The sequence below is a fragment of the Hippopotamus amphibius genome, chromosome 2, assembly GCF_030028045.1.
Source record: "Hippopotamus amphibius kiboko isolate mHipAmp2 chromosome 2, mHipAmp2.hap2, whole genome shotgun sequence".
NCBI classification, from domain to species: Eukaryota; Metazoa; Chordata; class Mammalia; order Artiodactyla; family Hippopotamidae; genus Hippopotamus; species Hippopotamus amphibius.
In genome coordinates this window covers 207,801,504-207,822,644 of record NC_080187.1, presented here as the reverse complement: position 1 = coordinate 207,822,644, position 21,141 = coordinate 207,801,504, and the positions used below count along the sequence as shown (strand labels likewise).

Here is a 21,141-nt window from a genome sequence, read left to right as displayed (position 1 = left end):
TGGGGAAGAGGGAGTCATGGCCACAGACAGATAGGACAACAGGGACGGACAGAGTAAGTAGCACAGCCCTAGACTAGGCATGCAGGATGATTGCAGTGGGAGCCTGTTTAAAGATGGAGACATCCTCATTGGCCCAGACCCCTTAGAGCCCTTCATGCCAGCCTGACTGGCTTACATGGAGGTGCTGTGGGAGGCCTCAGGAAGACATCCTGCATTGCCTGTCCCTCATCCTGAAAATCCCCTTAGATCTCCACTCCTTTCTGATAAGCGTTGTCCTATCTTCCTTGATCACCTGCAAACCCTCCAAGAAAGGATATACACATGGAACAGCCACTTCATTCTAGACCCCCCCTGAGAGATCAACCCCCAAGACATCCAAACCTGATAAGCTGGTGAGCAGTCTAGGGCTGTATTGTAGGAGGGTATTTATGTTTCAAACCTCTATGTACACAAAGCAGGACCCTGATGAACTCTGTGTTCCCAAACACATGTTGGAGGGATTACCTAGTGGGCTATTCTCCAGTGTAGGTGGCCTGCTTTGCTCTGCAGATAGCTTGGTGGATGAAGAAATTTGAAATTCCTACTGTTAGAGAGACTAGGATAACTCAAGGTGCTGCATCTCTGCCTCGGCTCTGGGATTGATAGAATGCTCCTCAAACAGGAACATAAGGGTGTGAAGGGTCCTCAGAGCTCACCTGGCACAACCCGTCTTTGATAGATGGAGAAACTGAGGCCCAGAGCTGGACAAGGTCTTGCTCAGGGCTGTAGAGCAGGGCGATAGGCCAGAGCTCAGGATCCCAGGTTCCCAGGCCAGGGTTCTCCCTCTTGCCTCCCACCTGGGCTTGGAAGCTTTCAGAATTAAGTGAAGGGTGTGTTTTCAAAAAACACCAGAGACTTTACAGTTGGTTAAGTTGTGGGGAAGGAAGACTGAAGGGTCTCTCTCTAATAATTTTTGGAGTGGGGCTGCTACTTAAAGAATGATACATCTGGCCTGGAGGAGGGTGTAGAGAGATGCCCCCAGACACTCAGAACTGCAGAAATTCCCTGCTATTAGTTTGAAATCATTAAAACACACTCTTACACACACATACACAATTGCTATTTTCATTTAGCTGAATGCTTAGCAGCTGTGCGACCTTCGCAGGTTGCTGAACTTCTCTGAGCCACAGTTGCCTCACTTATAAAATGGACTCTATTCTAGAAGTGGGGCACTTAGCCTCATGCCTGACATGTGACAACCACAAAACAAAAGGCAGTTATGGTGATACTCTCCTGGTGTGTGGTTTTCCAGACACCATCCCCATTTTTTTTAAGACAAATGTTGAGAAAAAGAATTCATAGAATTGGACTAAGTAACCTTTGAGATCCTGTGCCATTCTATGATTCTAGCATGTTGATGGGTTCTGGGGCAAGGGCCTTCTTGCCTTCAGGCCTCAGTTTCCCTGTCTGTGCTCTAAGCTCAGGGCTGAAGCAGTTGCTCTCAGAGTCATTTCTGTCTGCAGGCGAGGGCTGGTGGCCTTCAGCATCAGCTGGACCATCTCTGTGCCCTGGCCCCCAGAGATGTGCTGGACGGCCAGGAGGCCAGCCCAGACTGCGGGTGACCAGGGCAGCTGAGTGCAGTCAGAATCTCTAGACCATGGCAAGCCTTTCCCATCCCTCTTCCCCAGGCCCCTGTGAACTTTTCTAGACTAAGGCAGCATTGTGTACTGTGGCAGGGCAGCCAAGCCAAATAAACGGGAGCACCCAGCCCTCCCAGCTGAACCACATCAAATACCAACCATAGGCCAATTACACCAAGATGCTGAGACACAGGCAGTGGGGGAGGCTTTCCAGGCCACAGACCCTTAGGGGCTGGGGAAGGAGGTACATAGAGATTCATCCACTTATTGACTCACTCACTCATTCACTGCTTCCTTCATTCAGTAAACTCACAGAGCATTGTCTAAAGGTCAGGCATTGTGCTGGTGCTGGAGATTCAGACTGAGCAAAACAGCCCCTGCTTTCAGGTTGCCTCTGGGCTGGCAAGGGCATCACTCCCACAGGTGCTGTCAAGATACCAGCACTGTAAGTTGAGCTCCACCACTCACCAGCTGTGTGACCGTCAGTCACTGGACAGATCTGGGCCTCAGTTTCCCCATTGTGAAAAGGAGGGTAAGACTACCCTCCCCACAGGGTGTGGCAGGAAATTGATTAATGCTTGGAAAGCACAGAGAGACAGAGGGTGCTTGTGCGTGTCCCCCTCACCTCCCTCCTGAAGGGCAGGCTCTTCAGAGATAGCAAGAGACATAAAGAAGAAATGCCTGCAAAAAAATCCCTCCAAAGCGGAAGACTGGGGCTTCTATTCATTCTTCAGGACTTTCCAACGTTTCTACAAAGAACACATGTCACTTGTGTATAGAAAGGATATTACAGAGGAGAAGAACCAAAGAGGAATTATGAATAAGATTGCCCCATGAAGCCACACTAGGTGTGGTGGTGGTCCCCCAACTCCTGCCACCTTTTTGCCATGGCTCCTGTCCCACTCACAGCCCTCACACACACTTTTGTATCTTTGTTCAGGTTGTTTCCTCTACCTGGCACTTCCTTCTGCTCTTTTCCACTTGAGAAACTCCTACACATCCATCAAAGCCCATCCCAAATGCCCCTTCTTCTCTTAGTTGGACAAGCTTGCCACCATACCTAGTCTGTCCACAGGGCTTTGGTCTTCCTTCAGTCCAGGCAGGCTATGCATTGCCCTGACATTTGCTGTTTGTTGAGAGCTGGAACCAGGGTCGTTACCACCTTGCACCCTGGTGTAGCTTTGTGACCTCAGGCCAATGTCAAATGGCTGAATGCATGGGCAAATGAGGGAGCTTTCAGTGTCAAAACTTGGATGATCCCACTGATTATTCTCAGGAGTTTTTGAGACAGTGAGCATAACCTGATTCCTGATCTTACTGTAAAGCCCGTGCTGGGCAGGACCAGTGAGAGCAGAGAGGGAGAGGCTGAGCAGAAGGACACACTAACTCAACTATAACTCAATGGCAGTGCTTCTCAGCCTTTATTTTATTATCACTCCCTGCCCTCCAGGAGCCTTTATAGACAGTTTTTCCCAATCCCTTCCCACTAAAAAATTCTAATACCCCAGATATACTGTATGTCTGTTTAAGTACAGTGCACATATCCATGATTTAAGATTTTTTCGTACCTTCTCCTTGAACCAGGTTTTGCCCCCTGGGGGGCAATACGGACTCTATGGGGATGTCTCCTCTAGGGTGGGCAGTCATCTGCATTATCTTCTCTAGCCTTCAAAACAGCGTTGTGGGGCCAGCACCACTATCCCCATTGTACAGACTTGTAAACTGAGACACCGGTGTTAGTTGAGAATGGCGGGGCTGGGATGCACAGCCAGGACTTTCAGGATACAGATCCCTTGACTTGCCTTTTGCCTTGAGGGAGACAACAGGCAGCTGCATGCCAGTAGGAACTCTAAGCTGGGAGTCAGGCCCTCCAGGAGTTTCCTGCTTCTGGGCCTCAGTTTCCTCCCTCCTAAAGTAAGGAGGGGGGCCTCGGTGTATGCTAAGCACCCCTGAGGCTTGAAGCCTCTGAAAGTTAGGCTTTGGAAGCCAGGGACCCTGGGTGGCCTCCCCCATGCTGGTAGAGGGCCTGTCCACCAGGCAGGAGCTGCTGGGATCAGGTGGAGGGAGGAGATGGCTGCGCTGCCGGCCCCAGAGACGGAGCCGTCTGCTGTGCTCCCAGCTGGCGGCTTCCCAGGGGTGCTCGGCTGGCGGCTTCCCAGGGGTGCTCGGCTGGGAGCCTGGCTGGCCCCGGCTTTCCCCAGGGCCTGATAAACCAGAAAAAAGAAAGCATGCTGTGAAGGGAAGGAAGCATCCGCAGACAAAAGAGGGAAGGGCACGCTGATTCCATCGGCTCCAAACCCTCAGCCATCCTGGCGGGCTGGGCAGGGCAGGACGTGCAGACGGGAGGCCTGGGGAGCTGGCGGCAGGATGCTGGGAGCCGGCTGCCCAGTGATCACTGTGCCCGCCTGTCCTAGTGTCCAAGTTGGCTGGGGTGGGGACTGGGACCAGGCCAGCAGGGACAGGCCCCAGCACACTGGCCCTTCCGTCTCACTGGAGCCTCCCCACAATTATCCCCGTGCACAAGTGGTATCTTGGAACCTCTGAGGGGGCCAAAGTCCCGCAGCCAGTCAGCGGAAAGTCAGACTGGGGTCTGGTTCTCTGGCTCTGAGCTCCAGGCTCTCCTACCCCATTCCTCACCCAAGTCTGCCAAAACCTGATGCTGTTGTCTGAGGAGTCAGGGAACCACTCAGAACACAGAAATCCAGAAAACGTACCAGGCGTTTTCCCCGCTATCTGACTTCATCTTCACGGGGTCCTCTGAAATTGGCCGGGCTATGATTTCTCCTTTACCCATGAGGAAACTGAAATCTAGGGGGAGGTTAGGCAACACGTCCATGCTCCTAACAGCTGGGCCCCTGCAAGGTCCTCTAGGGAGCCAGCTGTGCCCTTGTCCACGGGCTCCAGGGTCCCAGGTGGGGGCAGTAAGCCTCCTAGGCCCCTGCCCCTGAGCTAGGTGGTCTTCCCTGAGGGTTCAAAGGGGAAGGGCTGAGAGGTGGAGAATAGCTAGGCTTTTTTTCCCAAAATCAGTAACCAGAAAAGATATCTTAAAACCTGCCAACAGAAGGAGAAAAGGAGCGCAGCCTGGCCCGGCTCTGGCCCCTCCTCAGGGACCCAGTGGGATGAGTGACACCTGGGTGGACTGGGAACCTGCAGGTGGGGGCACAGCACCCAACGCTGCCACTTACATCCAGCTGCTCCCTCCACAAGGCAGGGCGATGCACCCGAGCTCGCCTGGCCAGGGAGAGGAGAACAGAGAGAATCCGGCCAGGGGCTCTGCGCAGGCCGGGCTCTGTCTTGAGGCTCCAGCCCCAACAACGGTTGGGTTCAGCCTGAGGTGACACTGGCTGCAGCTCACACAACGACCACCATCCCTGGGGACCTTCCTCAAGGACTCTGGCCTCTCCCAGATGCCTCCCAAAGTCAGAAATGAGATGAATGAAATAAGGGAGGAAGGAGAGCCACCCTAAGGGGTGTTAGCAAGCTGTGGGCAGCTGGGCTCTATCCTGCCGGGGCCCTCAGGGTAGAAGGCAGCTCAGGTCGGAGGGGGAATATTATCCACGTATGCTTATCACCTGGAGCCAAAGGCAAGCACTAAGCGGGCTGCGAGGCAAGGGGCCATCACTGTACACCTGCACGGAGCTGGCTGCCCTGGCAGGAGCTCGGATACACAGGTAAGCTGAGGGTTAGGCTTAGGGTATGAGGTGGGGTTCAAGAGGTGCCTGACACCATGTCCCCTGAGGCACCGCCTTTCTCAATCCGTGGTCCCTGGGCAAGGGCGGCTCAAGGACAGGTCAGACCTGACGTTGGCCTTCTAGGAACTCCCAGCTCCTCACCTGCATCCTCCCACCAGAAGATAGTGACCACCAGACCCACCAACCGCACAGCATCTCCTGTGCGCCGGGAGCCAGCAGCAGCCTTACAAGACAGGCATCATCTCCATTTGACGGAGGGGCACACTGAGGCTCAGGGAGGTTACGAACCTTCCCACAGTCTCACTCCAAGCCTGAAGCCTTCCCAAAGTTTCTGGTGGTGGTGAGAAATACTGGAGAGCCTTAGAGAAGGGAGGCTGCCTGGGGGTGGGGGGTGCTGGGTGTGCTCCTTGGAGGCCACGTGCACCTCACCCCTGACTGCTCTCTGCGCCCTACGTCTTCCCACAATCAGGCCACGTGGAGTCCCTAGAAGCATCTCATGAAGCCCTAAAATCATAGCTCATCAGACTGGAAGGCCCTCAGGGGCTGGCTGGCTCAAGTCCTCAGCCACCTTCCTGTGACAGAGCTGAGGTCCAGAGAGGAATGTGATGTGTCCAAGCTCACACAGCATGAGGTGGAAAGCCAGGGTGAGAACCCAGGGCTCCTGACTCCTGGTTCCGTGCTCCCTCTCATACAGGTAGCCTGGGCCAAGTTGCCCGAGGCCCTGTCTGCACTCTCAAGAGTAGAGCTCAGCAGGGCACCTCACATCCATACCTTTTTTTTCTTGTTTTATGGCCGAATCTCTTTCCTGGGGTGCACTGGGCTCAAAGCAGGATGTTGCAGGGAACCCAGAGACCTCTGCGTGGGCTGGGGTGCGGGGTGTGCTGCGGGTGAGATGGGGGCAGCAGGCCAGGGCTCACGGGCCCTGCACGTTACAGCCGGGGCAAAAGCCACAGCCTCCTCCCTCCTCCCCTGCTACCTAAATGCCCCCAGCCAGGGCGTCGGGCAGAGGACCCCTCACTCACTGGGGCCCTGGGGTACTGAAAACGGGGTTGGTGACCTAAAGTGCCAGAGACGGGGGCTGGGGGAGAATCCAAAACACAAAACAAACACACAACCGCCCCCAAAGGAAAAGTCTAGAGTCTGAATTTTAAACAGGAAGAACTAGGCGTCAGACTCAGAGGAAGATAACAAGACCCGGCTGAGCAAAGAAACAACAGAAAAGGACTGAGGAAGGCAGGGGGAGGACATTCCTGCCCGGAGCCTGGGACCTTCCCAGCTCTCCCTTGTCCCCAGGGTGCAGGGGTGCCGGGGTCCCAGCTGCCACACAGTGACAGGGGCACAGGCCCACCCAGCGCCCTGTGGGAGGCCTTCTTGGAGAAGCACGAGGGCATGCAGGAAAGAACATGGGTTGGGGGCCAGGCAGACCAAGGCGGGAATCCTTGCGGCTTCCTGAGACTCTGTTTCCCCTTCTGGAAAATGTGACTAAGAATACCTACCTTGAAGACATAGACTAAGGGAGACAGGAAGGGCAGGGCTGGGCACACAGTAGGGCTATTTTTTAATCATTCCAGAGATCCCACGGCCCACTGGCCCAACAACGAAGGACTCTCTTCTCTTTTGGAAGCAACGAGGCTCTCAGGTCCTTGCCCTCTGCAGGTCCTGGCAGTGTGGTGAATCAAAGATAGCCCTTATGGGGCCAGACAGACAACCTCTAACCTATTCATTTGCTAGAACTACCATAATAAAGAACCACGGACTGGGTGGCTTAAACAACAGAAATTTGTTTAAGCCTCTCACAATTCTGGAGGCTAGGAGTCCAAGATCAAGGTGTCAACAGAGTTGGTTTCTTCTGAGACCTCCCTCCTTACCTCGTAGGTGGCTGTCTTCTCCCTCTGTCTCCTTGTGGCCCTCAGCGTGTGTCTCTCCTACTGAATCTCTCCTCATAAGGACAGCAGTCATATTGGATTAGGGCCCACCCTAATGACATCATTTTAACCTAATTACCTCTTTAGAGGCCCTATCTCCAAATACAGTCTCATTCTGAGGCACTAGGGGTTAAGACTTCAACACATGAATTTGGAAGGACACACAATTCAGCCCGTCTTCCCATCTGCCACCAACTTCCCATCTGCCAAGCTGCCCAGTTCCGGGCTGCATCCCAGAACCTTCCACCCTGGCACCGGAAAGCGCTTGTAACCACCCTGAAGTCCATCTCCTGTTTTTCTGGACAGGGTTAGTGATTATCCCAGGTGACACAGCAAAGAAAAACATCCATGACAACCAGGTTCCTGGAGGGAGGCACATCCACAGAGCAGGCGATTGGAAGAGGACAGTCTCCAGTTCCCCAGCTGAGGGCACCCACAGGTGAGGCTGTCACACTGCTGTGTTCTGCTGGCTCGGAAAACTGTGGGACGGAAGACTCTGGTGGGGTCAGGGAAGAGGACATACGTTGGCCTACACCTTCTCTGGGGAACCAGAAAGCAAACAGCTTGTGCTGATGTGCACTTCCTGCGCACGGACGCGGCTCAAAGTGCTTCACATGGGTTGACTTGTTTCAGCCTCACAGCAGTCCTATGGAGTATGTGACAAGTCTTATAAGCATTTGCAGGAAGAGGAAACTGAGGCCCGAAGTTAAGTAACTGGCCTGATGTCACATGGACTGACCGTGAGTGTGTGTGAAATCAATCCCAGGCAGTCGTCCTCCAGGGGCTGTGATCCCGGCGGCAAAGCTTTCCTGCAGGGGAGGTGGCATGCAACGACCCCCTAGGCTGGTCATTTGGCCTGGCACTTCCATCACTTGCTGGGGTCCTTGGGCCTCAGTGTCCCCACCTGTTATAGGACAGGGAAGATCAGATGTCTTGAGTCTGAGGCAAACTACCCACTTCCCTCTTACCTGCCCCTTCGAGGCCCTCCTCAGGTCCAGAAGAGCAGTCTTGGGCCTCAGGGCCATGGAACAAAGCTGCCTCTTAGGGACTCGGGGTCTAGAGGGCAGAGCAGGGAATGAGGCCAGCCCTGGCCACGGGTGCCCCTGTGCCCCCTCCACCGCTGAGTGGCCCACACTGGGGTGGCCCCGGCAGGAGGGGCAGTGCTCTGCGGGCTCAGCAAAGTGGTAAAGACTGTTTTGGGGAACGCCATCCCCAGATCAAGGGGCAGGAGGCCCTGAGACCTGGCAGAGGAGGGCTTGGGTGCAGCTTCTCCCCTCAGGCACGGCCCTGAGATCCCCCCCAGCCGGCGTTGTCGGGGGACGGACCTCACCTCGGAGAGGCCTCCGAGGCCTCTGGCTCCATTCCAGCCTCCCACCCAGGACAGAGGCCTGGGCTGTTACACTGTGTGTCACTTAAACTGCTCAGACCTCTAGCGGCGGCCTCACCAAACCACAGTGTCCCCCTCGCCATCGACTCTCCACAGCCCTGGGCAGAAAGGGCGCTGCACAGAAACCTGCGCTGACAAGGTGAAACGTTACTGAAAAAGTGGCACGTGAAAAGAAGAGAGAACTGTATAAAACAGTATATAAAATATTATTCTATAGTCTTCAGCACATGTAGATATTTTGATACACGTGCACAGAAAAAAGGAGCTCCACCAAAATGTGAATTATGTATTTCCTCCTCCCTTCTTTCTTTCCTTCCTTCCTTCCTTCCCTCCTTCTTTCCTTCCCTCCTTCCCCTCTCTCTCTCTCACTCTCTCTCTTTCTTTCTTCCTTTTGTTCTGCTTCTATTTCCTTACACTTGTGGTAACGTCTGTTTGAGGGGCAATACAAAGACTAATTTTATAAGCAAATGTGAACAATAGAGTAATGTTAAAAAAATAGAGTTTGGACACCTCCCATAATAACTTTTCCCTTAGGTGACTGTAACCACCCCGCACCCTCTAGTTTGTTTCCAGTTCCATTCATGAACCTCCACGCACACCCTTCACGTTATAATTTTCAAAGAAATGTCACAACCATTATGTCGGTCCTTGGGGAGGCGTGAGGCCTGCGAGGAGCTAATGGATTGTGCAGATGAGGAAACTGAGGCCCAGAGAAGAACCGAGACTTGTTCTAAAAGTCATCCTGCACGTGAGAGGCAGAGTGGGCTTCACCCCCTGCTTCTAGATCCCTTGGGTCTGGGGGTGCCCCCCGGGCCCTTGGGGTGCCTGGGCCAGAGCTTTGGAAGTCGAGAGGTAAGAGCAGAAGGCACTGGTATGGACTCTTCTAGACCGGATGAATCACTGTCTTGCGCTGAAGCTCTCTGCCTCAGTCTCCCCAGCTGCAGACGCACAGGCCTGGCCTGCTCCCTCTCCATCTCTCCATCCTGAGGTGAATAGAGAGACCTCCTCCTGGAAAACAGGCTGGGCCTGAGCCACGTCCTCGTCTCTGTCCTTCGCCTCAGGCCGGGCGTTGAGAGCCGTTCTCCCTGCGCCTCTTCTTGGTGCCCACACACTCCCCACAGGGCCCTGGCTTCTTCGGGGGTGTGCTCAGCCAGGGCACTGACTGGACGGAACGGTGGGGCCAGGAACAGGCACAGCACTGGCCTGGGACCCGGGAGCCTTGGGCTCTGGCCCCCCGTCCCAGCTCACTGTGTGATTTAGAGCCGCCAGCCAGTCCCCTCTCTGGGCCTTAGTTTCCTCCTCGGTAACACAAGAGGGTGAAGGATATGCCTCTGCGGTTCTGCAGAACAAGCAGTAGCGGAGCCCAGAACTCCGCTAAGAGAGATTCAAGCGAAGTTCAGGCAGCAGCATGGCTGCCCTGTGGACACAGACAAGTCTGGGCAGATTACCACCTGGGCCCTGGAAAAGAGCTCTTAATCTGCACTCCGAGGCTGGCTCAGCCTGGAACAGCGAGTGACGGTGTCTGGGCCTCGGGTTTCCTCTATGTGAAATGGAAGGTCCCTGAGAGGGCCCCAAATGGCCAGGTTTTATAAAACAGCCACCACAAGAACAACACGTTCTCTGGCTCTGCTTCTGGCCTTGGGGATGGAAAGCCAGAGGAAGCCAAGAACCACAGGGGGCTTACGTGGGCCCAAATACCCAATGTGATCGCTGCCCACCCCCAAACCTTGCTGAAGGCTGGGTGCTTTCGGTGAATGAGATCCAGAGAGGGCATGTTTCGGGGAGGGAGGGGCAGGGCCATATGGGAACCTAGAGCACCTAGGCCAGGGTGGCCCCCGGGGGCCAGAGCTGCCCGCTGGCCTCACAGACGGAGCAACGTGACCGTAGAATAATAAGGGTGGCATTAATAACAACCGCCACTTATGAATCACTCACCTTGTGCCAGGAGTGTTAAGCGCTTTATTTGAATTGACTCCTTTAAACTTCAGGCAACCCTGTAAGGGAGGTTCTATTATTATCCCCTGGTTTGCAAATGAGGAAACAGGCACAGCGAGGTCAAGGAACATGCACAAGTTGAGGCAGCCAGCAAAGGCAAAGCTGGGATCTGAACCCAGGCAACCTGGTGCCAGGATACATGAGACCCTTGACCGCTGTCTCAGCTGGCAAGCCTTCCTGCTGCTCCTCTCCCTGTATATATGAAGCACTCCCCAGCCTCTGACTGGGACGTAACAGAGCAGGGGACACATTAAAAATACAAGGTCAGGGAATTCCCTGGAGTTCCAGTGGTTAGATCTCTGTGCTTTCACTGCCGTGGCCCAGGTTCAATCCCTGGTTGGGGAGGTAAGATCCCACAAGCCACAAGGCTTGGCCCAAAAAAAAAAAAAAAAAAAAAAAAGGAGTATAAGGTCAGCCTCCCTTTGTTAACCCCCACAATGGGCCCCATGGTGCAGAGGTACCTCTGTCTCCTCTCTACCCCTCTACGAGTGGCTGAACTAGGCAGTTGCCACAACACACCATGCAAACAGCATCCACCATGTGACCCAGCTGATGTGAAATTGAGTGAGTGCACACATCTATCTACGTAGAGATAGGGCAGGAAGGATGCTCCCCGGGGAGTTAACCATGGCTACCTCTGGGTGGTAGAGTTTGTAGTTTCCTCCCTAGACTTTCCTATACTTAAAAAAAAAAAATTTTTTTTTTTTTCACAATCACTTGTACCATTTCTTCAAAATGATTTTTAAAAGAATTTTCACAAAGCATCTTAGGGCCAAAGCCAGGTTGGAATCCAGGCCTGTGGGGCTCCAAACACTTAATTCTTTGCCCCTTTCAGTCACACCTCACTGACATGCTGCTGGGAGGTGGCCTGGGCAGTCCGCTCTTTGAGGCTGGTGTCCTCCCAGGGCAGAGCCAGCTTCCAACACCACCAAAGCAAGGGTCAGCCACCCCCCAGGCTGCCTTCTTTTGGGGGAGGGTGGCAGCTTATACATTCAGCCTAAGCAGAAGAATTTGAGGCACGCTAAGAATATCTGGCCCATCAGCCCACCTCTGATACCTTAAGTCCCACCAGTAACACTTAATAGTAATAAATAACAATAATAAATAATAATTGATGAAGAGACTACTAGTGGCTTTTTTCCTCATCTCTATATACTTATATTTTGACAACCATCATATATTGCTTTGTAGTAAGAAAATAGTTTTTCAAAATTATAAAATTAATCGAAGTCCAAGCTTTTATTTTTACCCTGAAACATAAAGAGTTTCTTTCTTTACACTTCCCATGTAAAAGCTCTATGCTAAACACTATACACATTCCCTATAGTCTTCATGATATGCTTACAAGAAAGAGACTATCATCTCCATTTTGGAGATGACGAGTCTCTGAGAATGGATGAGGCTTAGTGACTTGCCCAAGGTCACACAGCTGGTAGGTCACCAGCCTAGATTCAAATTCAGGCCTTTCTGCCTCCCAAAGCAGGGCTCTGTCCCTCTTTTCCACATCACATCACCCCTCACTGCTCTTTAAGAAAGTCTTGCCCATCCTCCCTGAATTCCCTTTCAATCTGTGAATCCATCTCCCCTACCCCCCGACCAAACACCAAGGGCAGAATGTTTAGCGTCCTTTCACTAGGATCCTGTAAAACATTTGGGTCCAGCCGGCCACATTCATGCTGTAATTAGAAACACACTTCCATGGCTCGATGGTGCCCATACCAGACCTAGGGCTAGCATCCCGCTTCCCTATGCCTGCCGGGAATACCCACCATGTAATTCCTGCCCTATTGACAAAAGGTGTTCTTTGTCCTTCCCAAACCACACAAAAATCCCTTCCAGGGGGCAAGGGTCTAGAGTTCAAGGCCAGCCTCTTGCAAATGGGAGGGATGGGCCCATGGGAAAGAGGCAGAGGCTGGTGACCCAGAACTGGGCCCAGAACCTGGAACAGAGCACCCAAGAGCAGAGCTGGCACCCAGACCCTTCCTCACCTGGAAGCCAGAGAGGGCAAGGGAGGCCAAAGCCACATTCCCTTCAGGGCCAGGTGGGGACCCAGCTCTCCTGACCCCAGGACAGGCCCTCTGTCCCACCTACCTTATATGGGAAGGACAGGTGGGGACAGAGTCCTGGAGCCAATTCTGCCACTCCCCTACCCCAGGGTCGAGGACAGACCTTCACCAGCTGGGCCTCAGTTTGCTCACCTGTAAAATGAGCACAAGGTGCCCACCTCCCCACGGGCCATGAGGACAGAATGAGGGTGTGGGCCTTACAGGTACAGCCCAGACCTAGTACCTAACAGGTCTATTTCCAGAGATGGGGAGTTTGTACTAAATACACTGAAGAACTGTGTGAATATTTTATAAGGAGAATGCATTTGGAGGGGGATGACTTGTATAATTTTAAGAAAACACCTGGACTTCCCTGGCAGTCCAGTGGTTAAGACTCCAAGCTTCCAATGCAGGGGGCACAGGTTTGATCCCTGGTTAGGGAACTAAGATCCTACATGCCACTCAGTGGGGCCAAAAAAAACCAGAAAGAAAAACACCAAAACTTAATTATTTAACACCCCAGAGTGAGTCTGCAGAAAACCAACTCCTAGGCCCCAGTCCTGGCTCTGCACACTCACCAGACACCTCCCACCACAGACTGAGCCCTGGGAAAACACCCCTGCTGGTCCCCCACCCAGGGCCAGTGCTGTCCCTGGCAAAGGGCTGGGGGCCACTTTCCCAGCAATGAGCCCAGCTCAGCCGGGTGGGACACAGTGGCGACAGCTGATAAGCTGGCCTGTTTAGTTCTGTCTGCGGCAGGCCTGGGGGAGGCCCAGGCGGCAGACAGCATGGCTGTGGCCTCTTCCCCTTCCTGGGCCGGCTTGGTGCCCCTGGGACCGGGACAGCCCTTGTCAGGGGATCCTGCAGCTACTGTCTGCAGCCCCTCTGGCTGGAATGAGCTAGGCGTGGGGGTAGGGGTGAGCACAGGCACACGTGGTTGTTGATTTAGATTATTTTATCTTTAGTGTCGGTATTATATTCTCGCAGTTCAAAAAGCTCCATAGGGTTCCTAATCTTTATCTCCAGTGCCGCCTCCCCCAGTGCTCTCCCTAGAGGCAACCGTGGTATACAAGCTAATGTATGCGTGTATATTCCTGCTGCACTGCCCCTCACTTCTTCCCCCAGGACCCACATGGGTCCTGCGCCCGTGTCTCTGGGCGCGCCCGTGTCTCTGGGCACGCCTTGGTCCACATGGGCCACAGTCTCACTGGCCTCCAGCTCCGCCCACACACATTCCTCTGCCTGGCACACTCTCCTCCACTCCCCCCTCCAGCCCTCTCCCGCACCCCTCCAGCCCTCTCCCGCACCCCTCCTTTCCTTCTTGCTCAGCTCATTCTCTCTCATCCTCTAGGTCTCAGCTAAACGCCCCCCCTCTGGAAGCCCTCCCTGATCCTTGGCTTCACTCCTCCCCATTTCATTGCTTCTGTGACACCCAAACTTCTCTGCCAGCCCCACCTGGGATGGCCTGTTAATTATCTGTGCCCCACTAGACAGTACAGTGCCTAACCAGTCCAGCTTGCCATGGACTTTCCCAGTTTGCACACTGATAAGCCCACACCTCAGGAAAGGCCTCCAGCAAACAGGACAACTGGTCACCCTGGTAGATGCTGAGCTCCATGAAGGCCAGGAAGAGCTCTGCCTTATCCACCCAGTCTTCCTAGCACCCAGGGGCTCCATAAGTATTTGTGGCATTATAAAAATAATAGCCCCCTTAGGTAGCAATTACTTTGTGCCAGGTGCTGTTCTAAGCACCCTGAACATATAAAGTCGTTTAATCTCATAACAGCCCAATGAAGCCAGCAAAGTTTCCAGGAGGTTAAAACACTTGCCCAAGGTCACACGGTGAGTGAGGGGTGGCGCCAGGGATTCAAGGGTCTTTACCCAGGCTGCTCTGGGTGCACGGCTATTTTTGGGTCTCCCGGCCTAACCTGCACAAGCTCTTGCAGAGGGAGAGCTGCAGTGGGCAGCACTGCTGGGGACACAGGCTAGTGGGGCCGAGGGGAGGCCTCATTTTATGCCTGCACTGCTGCAGTGGGGGTCCTCCTGGGAACAGCACCCCTCATGCCCCAGAGCTTTGCTGCAAAGTTGAGAATTCTCTCTGCTGTCAGAAGAGGGGGAGGCTCGGAAAGGGAAATTATGGGAGCAATAATCATTGTCCCCATTTTACAGGAGGGCTTACAGAGGGTTACTGAAGGCCTAAGAGCTCTGCCCAGCTGCCCCTTCAACAAAGGACCCCCTTTTGCTTTAAAAAAGAAAAAAGGAAAAAAAAAAAAGCCTTTCCTACACACACAGCCTCTTCTCCAACATGGAGTCCTGGGGCCTCAGCCCTGGCTCAGTGACCTCCTCACTCTACCTGTGTATCCTTGGGCAGGTTCCTAAGCCTCTCTGAGCCTTTTTCGTTATCTGTAAAGTGAGACTAATAATAGTACTGACCTCATAGAATTGTTTATGGATTAAATGAATTAATAAATAGAGAGCACTTAGAATAGTCGTGGGTGCAGAGTATACACAGAGTAAATGCTGGGTAGGTGTTGACTGATGGTGTTATTTCATGTTTATGTTGTTCTATCTTACTAGAATGCCCTTCCCCACAACTTGGTGAAACACTCTTCAAGGCTTTCCTGCTCCTGTGACTCGCACCCGCCCCTGTGTGTCTGAGATCAGGGTATGCTCTGTACCTTAGAAGCTGTAGCCTCATCTATCATTCGTAGTGAAAGGACAACGAGAACACAATCAACCCTTAACCTAATCAGTTACAATGAAACGGCCACTGGGAACACAATGACAATGATTGTGGAGACCTGGTGGAGTGGCTTCTGTCGGCAGTGGCGGTGGGGAGGGGGGTTCACCTGAGTGGAGTCTGGAGCAGTGTGTGGTGATGAGAGGCATGGGGTCAAGGTCCTGACTCTGGATTTGGGTCCCAGCTCCCCTGTGAACTTCCTGGGTGACCCTGGGCTCAGAGCCACCTGCTACTCATCTGGAAAACAGAAAAAGTAGCATCCTCAGAGTGCCGTTAGGAAGACACATTTAGGTGACCACATGAAGGGCAATGAAACTACAGCTGTGAAAGCTCAGGCAGGGTACCAGCCAGCTAAGCATCAGTTTCCTCATCTATAGATCTACAGATGCGGAAATGGACCCAATAAACATAGCTCTCACAGTGCTTTAGAGCAAAGCACCCAGCATAAAGCCCAGACAATGGCAGGTGTTACAAACATTCCTCTCTTCCCTGAGGAGAGAGACAGAGGTCAGGAGGATTGGGCCTTGTGTCACTCCTGAGCTGCTTCAAGCAAATCACCCAATTCAGCTGGGCTAGAAAAGGGAGGGAAAGAGAGGGGAAGAAAATAAGGAAGTGAGGAAGAGGAAAGAGAGAAGGAAGGAGGGAAGGGAGACAGGAAGAATAGGAGGAAATAAAAGAAGAAAAAGAAAGTAACATGACCCCCACCAGCCAATCAACGTCAGCTGGTTCAGGCTGACTAGACCAAGAGAGGTAGTGGTGGACGGCTGGGTGGGCAATCAGTGGTCATCCACTCTGTCTGTGCTTACAGGAGCTTCCCCAGGTGAGAATCCAATTCCATGTCCTCCCCTGAATCTTCCTAGGCTGCCACCCTGGGATAATAGTTCAAAATTTAGTTGATGGAAATCTGCCACACTAAAATACAGGGGGAAAGAAGGACAAAGCTGGAGGCCTCGTACTTCCTGATTTCAAAACATTACAAAGCTACAGTAACCAAAACAATAAGGTAATGGCATACAGACAGACATATAGACCAATGGAACCGAATAGAGAGACCACAAATAAAACTTTGTGTATATGGTCAAATGATCTTTGACAAAGATGCCAAGACTATGTAATGGGGAAAGGATAGTCTCTTCAACAGTTGGGGTTGGAAAAACAGGGTATCCACATGCAAAAAAATGAAGTTAGATCTTTATCTTACACTATATACAAAAGTCAACTCAAAATAGATCAAAGACCTAAATGTAAGGCCTGAAACTATAAAACTACTAGTAGAAAACAGGAGAGAAGCTTTATAACGTTGGATTTGGCAATAATTTCTTGGATATGACACCAAAAGCACAGGCAACCTAAGCAAAGATACACACATGGGATGGCACCAAACTTTAAAACTTCCACACAGCAAAGGAAACAGAGTGGAAACAATCAACAGAGTGAAAAGGCAACATACAGAATGGCAGGAAATATCTGCAAATCATATATCTGATAAGGGGTTAAAATCCATAACAAATCAATAGCAAATAAATAAATAACCCAATTAAAAAATGGGCAAAGGACTTGAATAGACATTTCTCCAAAGAAGATATACAAATGGCCAACAGGCATATGAAAAGATGCTCAACATCACTAACCACAAGAGAAATGCAAATCAAAACACAACAAAATATCATCTCAGACCCGTTAGGGTGGTCACTATCAAAAACCAAACAAACAGAAAATAAAAAGTGCTGGCAAAGATGTGAAGAAATTGAAACTCTTGTACACTGTTGGTGGGAATGTAAATGGTGCAGCTGCTGTGAAAAACAGTATGGCAATTCCTGAAAAAATTAATAATAGAATTACAATATGATCCAGCAATTCCACTTCTTAGTATATGTCTTAGTCCACTCAGGCTGCTATAACAAAGTATCATAGACTGGGTGGCTCATAAACCACAGAAAATTATTTCTCACACTTCTGGAGGCTGGAGGGTCCAAGTTCAAGCTGTCAGCATGGTCAGGTTCTGATGAGAGCCCTCTTCTGGGATGCAGATTGCTGATTTCTCATTGTGTCCTCACATGGCAGAGAGCAGGGAGCTAGCTAGCTCTCTGGCCTCTTCTTATAAGGGCACTAATCATATTCATGAGGCCTCCACCCTCACAGCTTAATTACCACCCAAAGGCCCCATCTCCAAATACCATCCAATTAGGATTAGAGTTTCAACATATGAATTTGGAAGGACACAAACATTCAGCCCATAAGAGTATGTATCCAAAAAGAATTGAAAACAGGATCTTGAAGAGATACTTGCTTATCCATGTTGATTGCAGCATTATTCACAATAGTGAAGAGGTGGAAGCAGCCTAAATTTCCTTTGAAGGACAAAACGAAATGTCGTATATATTGGGTTGGCCAAAAAGTTCATTCATGTTTTTCCATAAGCTGGATCTAGTAGTGCTTAGTTGTCTTTAACTTCATTTAAAACTATTTTGTTAGATTGTATTGTGATAGCTGTCATATCAGGGTGCATTCAAGAAAAAACTTATCAAAACTGGTGAATTTTTGTGTAGCCATTTTAATATTGAAGATGGAAGAAAAAAAGTGACATTTTTGGCATATTATGCTTTATTATTTCAAGAAAGGTAAAAATGCAACTGAAACACACAAAAAGATTTGTGCAGTGTATGGAGAAGGTGCTGTGACTGATCAAACATGTCAAAAGTGATTTGCGAAATTTCATGCTGGAAATTTCTCACTGGATGTTGCTCTACGGTTGGGTAGACCAGTTGAAGTTGATAGTGATCAAATTGAGACAGTAATTGAAAACAATCAATGTTATACTAGGCAGGAGACAGCCAACATATTCAAAATATCCAAATCAAGCCTTGAAAATCATTTGCACCAGCTTGGTTATGTTAATCGCTTTGATGTTTGGATTCAACAAGTTCAGTGAAAACCTTCTTAACTGTATTTCGGCATGCAATTCTCTACTTAAACATAATGAAAATGTTCATTTTTAAAACAAATTGTGACAGGTAATGAAAAGTGGATACTGTACAATAATGTGGGACAGAAGAGATCGTGGGGCAAGAGAAATGAACCACCACCAACCACACCAAAGGCTGGTCTTCATCCAAAGAAGGTGATGTTGTGTATATGGTGGAATTGGAAGGGAGTCCTCTATTATGAGCTCCTTCTGGAAAACCAAATGATAAATTCCAACAAATACTGAGCCAATTAGACCAACTGAAAGCAGCACTCAACGAAGAGCATCCAGAATTAGTCAACAGAAACACAAAATCTTCCATGGGGATACCGCAAGACCACATGTTTCTTTGATGACCAGGCAAAAACTGTTACAGTTTGGCTGGGAAGTTCTGATTCATCCACCATATTCACTAGACATTGCACCTTTGGATTCCCATTTATTTTGGTCTTTACAAAATTCTCTTAATGGAAAAAATTTCAATTCCCTGGAAGCCTGTAACAGGCACCTGGAACAAACAGTTCTTTGCTCAAAAAGATAAAAAGTTTCAGTAAGATGGAATTATGAAGTTGCCTGAAATATAGCAGAACAAAAGGGTATGTTGTTCAATAAAATTCTTGGTGAAAATGAAAAATGTGTCTTTTATGTTTACTTAAAAACCAAAGAATCGTTTTGGCCAACCCAATACACAATGGAATGTTATTTAGCCTTAAAAAAGAAGAAAACCTTGTCATATGTTACAATATGGATGAACCATGAAGACATTATGCTAAGTGAAATACGTCAGTCACAAAAAGGCAAATGTTGCACGATTCCACTTGTACGAGGTTTCTAAAGTAGTCAAATTCATAGAAACAGAAAGTAGAATGTAGTTTTCAGGAGCTGTGGGGAGGGGGAGATGGGGAGATGTTTAAGTGGTATAGAGCCTCAGTTACTCAAGATGAAAAGTTCTGGAGGTCCTAACACTGCTGTGCTGTACACTCAAAAATGGTGAAGATGGTAATTTTATATCATAAGTTTCTTACCACAATAAAAAAATAAAAGGCACAAATCTAAAAAAAATACTCGGGCAGGGGAAGGTGAGTGTCCCATCATCCTAACCCAATTTCTGGTGCTTGTCCACATTTCCTCCTTGCAATCACAGTGCACAAATACCGCTGTATACTTCAGGTGAAAAAGATACTCCATTGTTTTACCCTTGCAAAAGCGATAACGCTTATTGTAAAAACTGCAAACAAGAGACGTGCAAAAATAAAACCCCCTTTGGCACACCCCGCTGCTCAGAAGTGACCTCCAACAGTCAGCCAGGTCCTCTCCCAGCACTTCTACATATTTACAAACACAGGCTGTTCCTTCTTAAGAAAACTGAACCAGGGATACATATTGCCTTGCAAACTCTCCTTTTGTTGTGTGTGATCAAACCTATTTAATCGCCATTTTTCCAACTACAATACAAGCTGCTGCCGCAGGCCAAAGGTCACAGAGAGACGGGGACCTGAGGACGCAGCTCCTCTCTCCTCCCATCACCAGGAAATCCAGAACAGGCTGGCAGGAGCCTCTCCACAGGTTCACATGCAAGGAAGGAAGGGTTCATATCCCTCATATTCAGAATTCCTACATATGAAATGGAAAATACCAAACTAGACAAATGAGCAAACAGATTGGCAGTTGCCAGAGGTGGAGGGCGGGGGGAATGGATGAAGATAGTCAAAGGGTACAAACTTCCAGTTATAAGTTCTGGGAATGTACAGCATGGTGACTACAGTTAACAGTGCTGTGTTGTACATCTCAAAGCACTTAGAGAGTAGATATTAATAGTTCTCGTCACACACAAAAAATTTGTAATTATGTGAGGTGATGGATGTGAACTAAACTTATTGTAGTGATCATATATATGTGTGTGTATATATATATATAAAGTGTGTATATATATATATAATCATTATGTTGTACCCCTTAAATGTGTATAATGTTATAGGTCAATTATATCTCAATAAAACTGGAAAAAAGAAAACTGGTCAAAACCACTTGCCCCTGTCTTTCAATATATAAGCCCACTTTTCTGCAGTTTCATGCAAGCAGAACCAACATATTTACCCCGGTGAAGGCTGGAAGGCTTCTCTCTCTCTCTCTCTCACACACACACACACACATGCACACTTTCTTAAACACGAAATGGGATTATACTTTACACACTACTGCACAACTTCCTTTTTTTGCCTGACAGAATATCACAGCCAACCCTGTAAGTCACTGCATACAAATGTAACAAGCTCCTCCTTAGCCGTCTACAGCATCCATCAGCATGGATGTAACCAAATTCATCCACCCATATCCTGGAGGTAGACACTGGGATTGTAACTATGAAGAACACTACTGTGGGAAATAACAAAACCTATTTTTTATGGATAGTTCTGGAAGTGGGATGGTGGGGCAAAGGGCATGCTCATTTCTATCTTAAAAGTTAGTGCTTGGTGGAAAATGGTATTTTGTTTATGGTTTTATTTGCATTTCCCCAACAAATGGGGAGGTGGTCTGCCTTTCTTGTGGTTGCATTTCCTCTTCTGTGAAGTGGTTTTGTCCATTTTTCTATTGTTTGACTTTTTCCAATTAGTTTGTAGGAATTCCATATGAGGGGTCTTGAGGGGTATGAGGGACATGAAGCCTTTATCTATCTGTATGTAACAAATACTTCTCATCTACAGTTGTCTCTAGACTTGTTTGAGGAGTCTCTCACCATGTAGACATTTAAATATCTGATACGGTCTAATCT

At 49.8% G+C, this 21,141-nt stretch overlaps 1 long non-coding RNA gene across 2 annotated transcripts in view; it reads right to left on the bottom strand.

Moving 5' to 3' along the window:
* Positions 1-8,637: 8,637 nt before the first annotated feature.
* The window catches only part of LOC130846723 (uncharacterized), a 48,037-nt gene continuing 35,533 nt past the window's right edge, over positions 8,638-21,141 (bottom strand). Inside the window, exons 1-3 of one of the 2 annotated variants that reach the window (XR_009051616.1) lie at positions 17,356-17,445; positions 10,559-10,617; positions 8,638-8,749 (exon numbers count right to left, since the gene is read on the bottom strand). This is a non-coding gene — a long non-coding RNA (uncharacterized LOC130846723). Of the gene's footprint in view, positions 8,750-10,558; positions 10,618-17,355; positions 17,446-21,141 lie in introns of those variants that run through there. The other variant, XR_009051617.1, reaches the window with a different exon arrangement.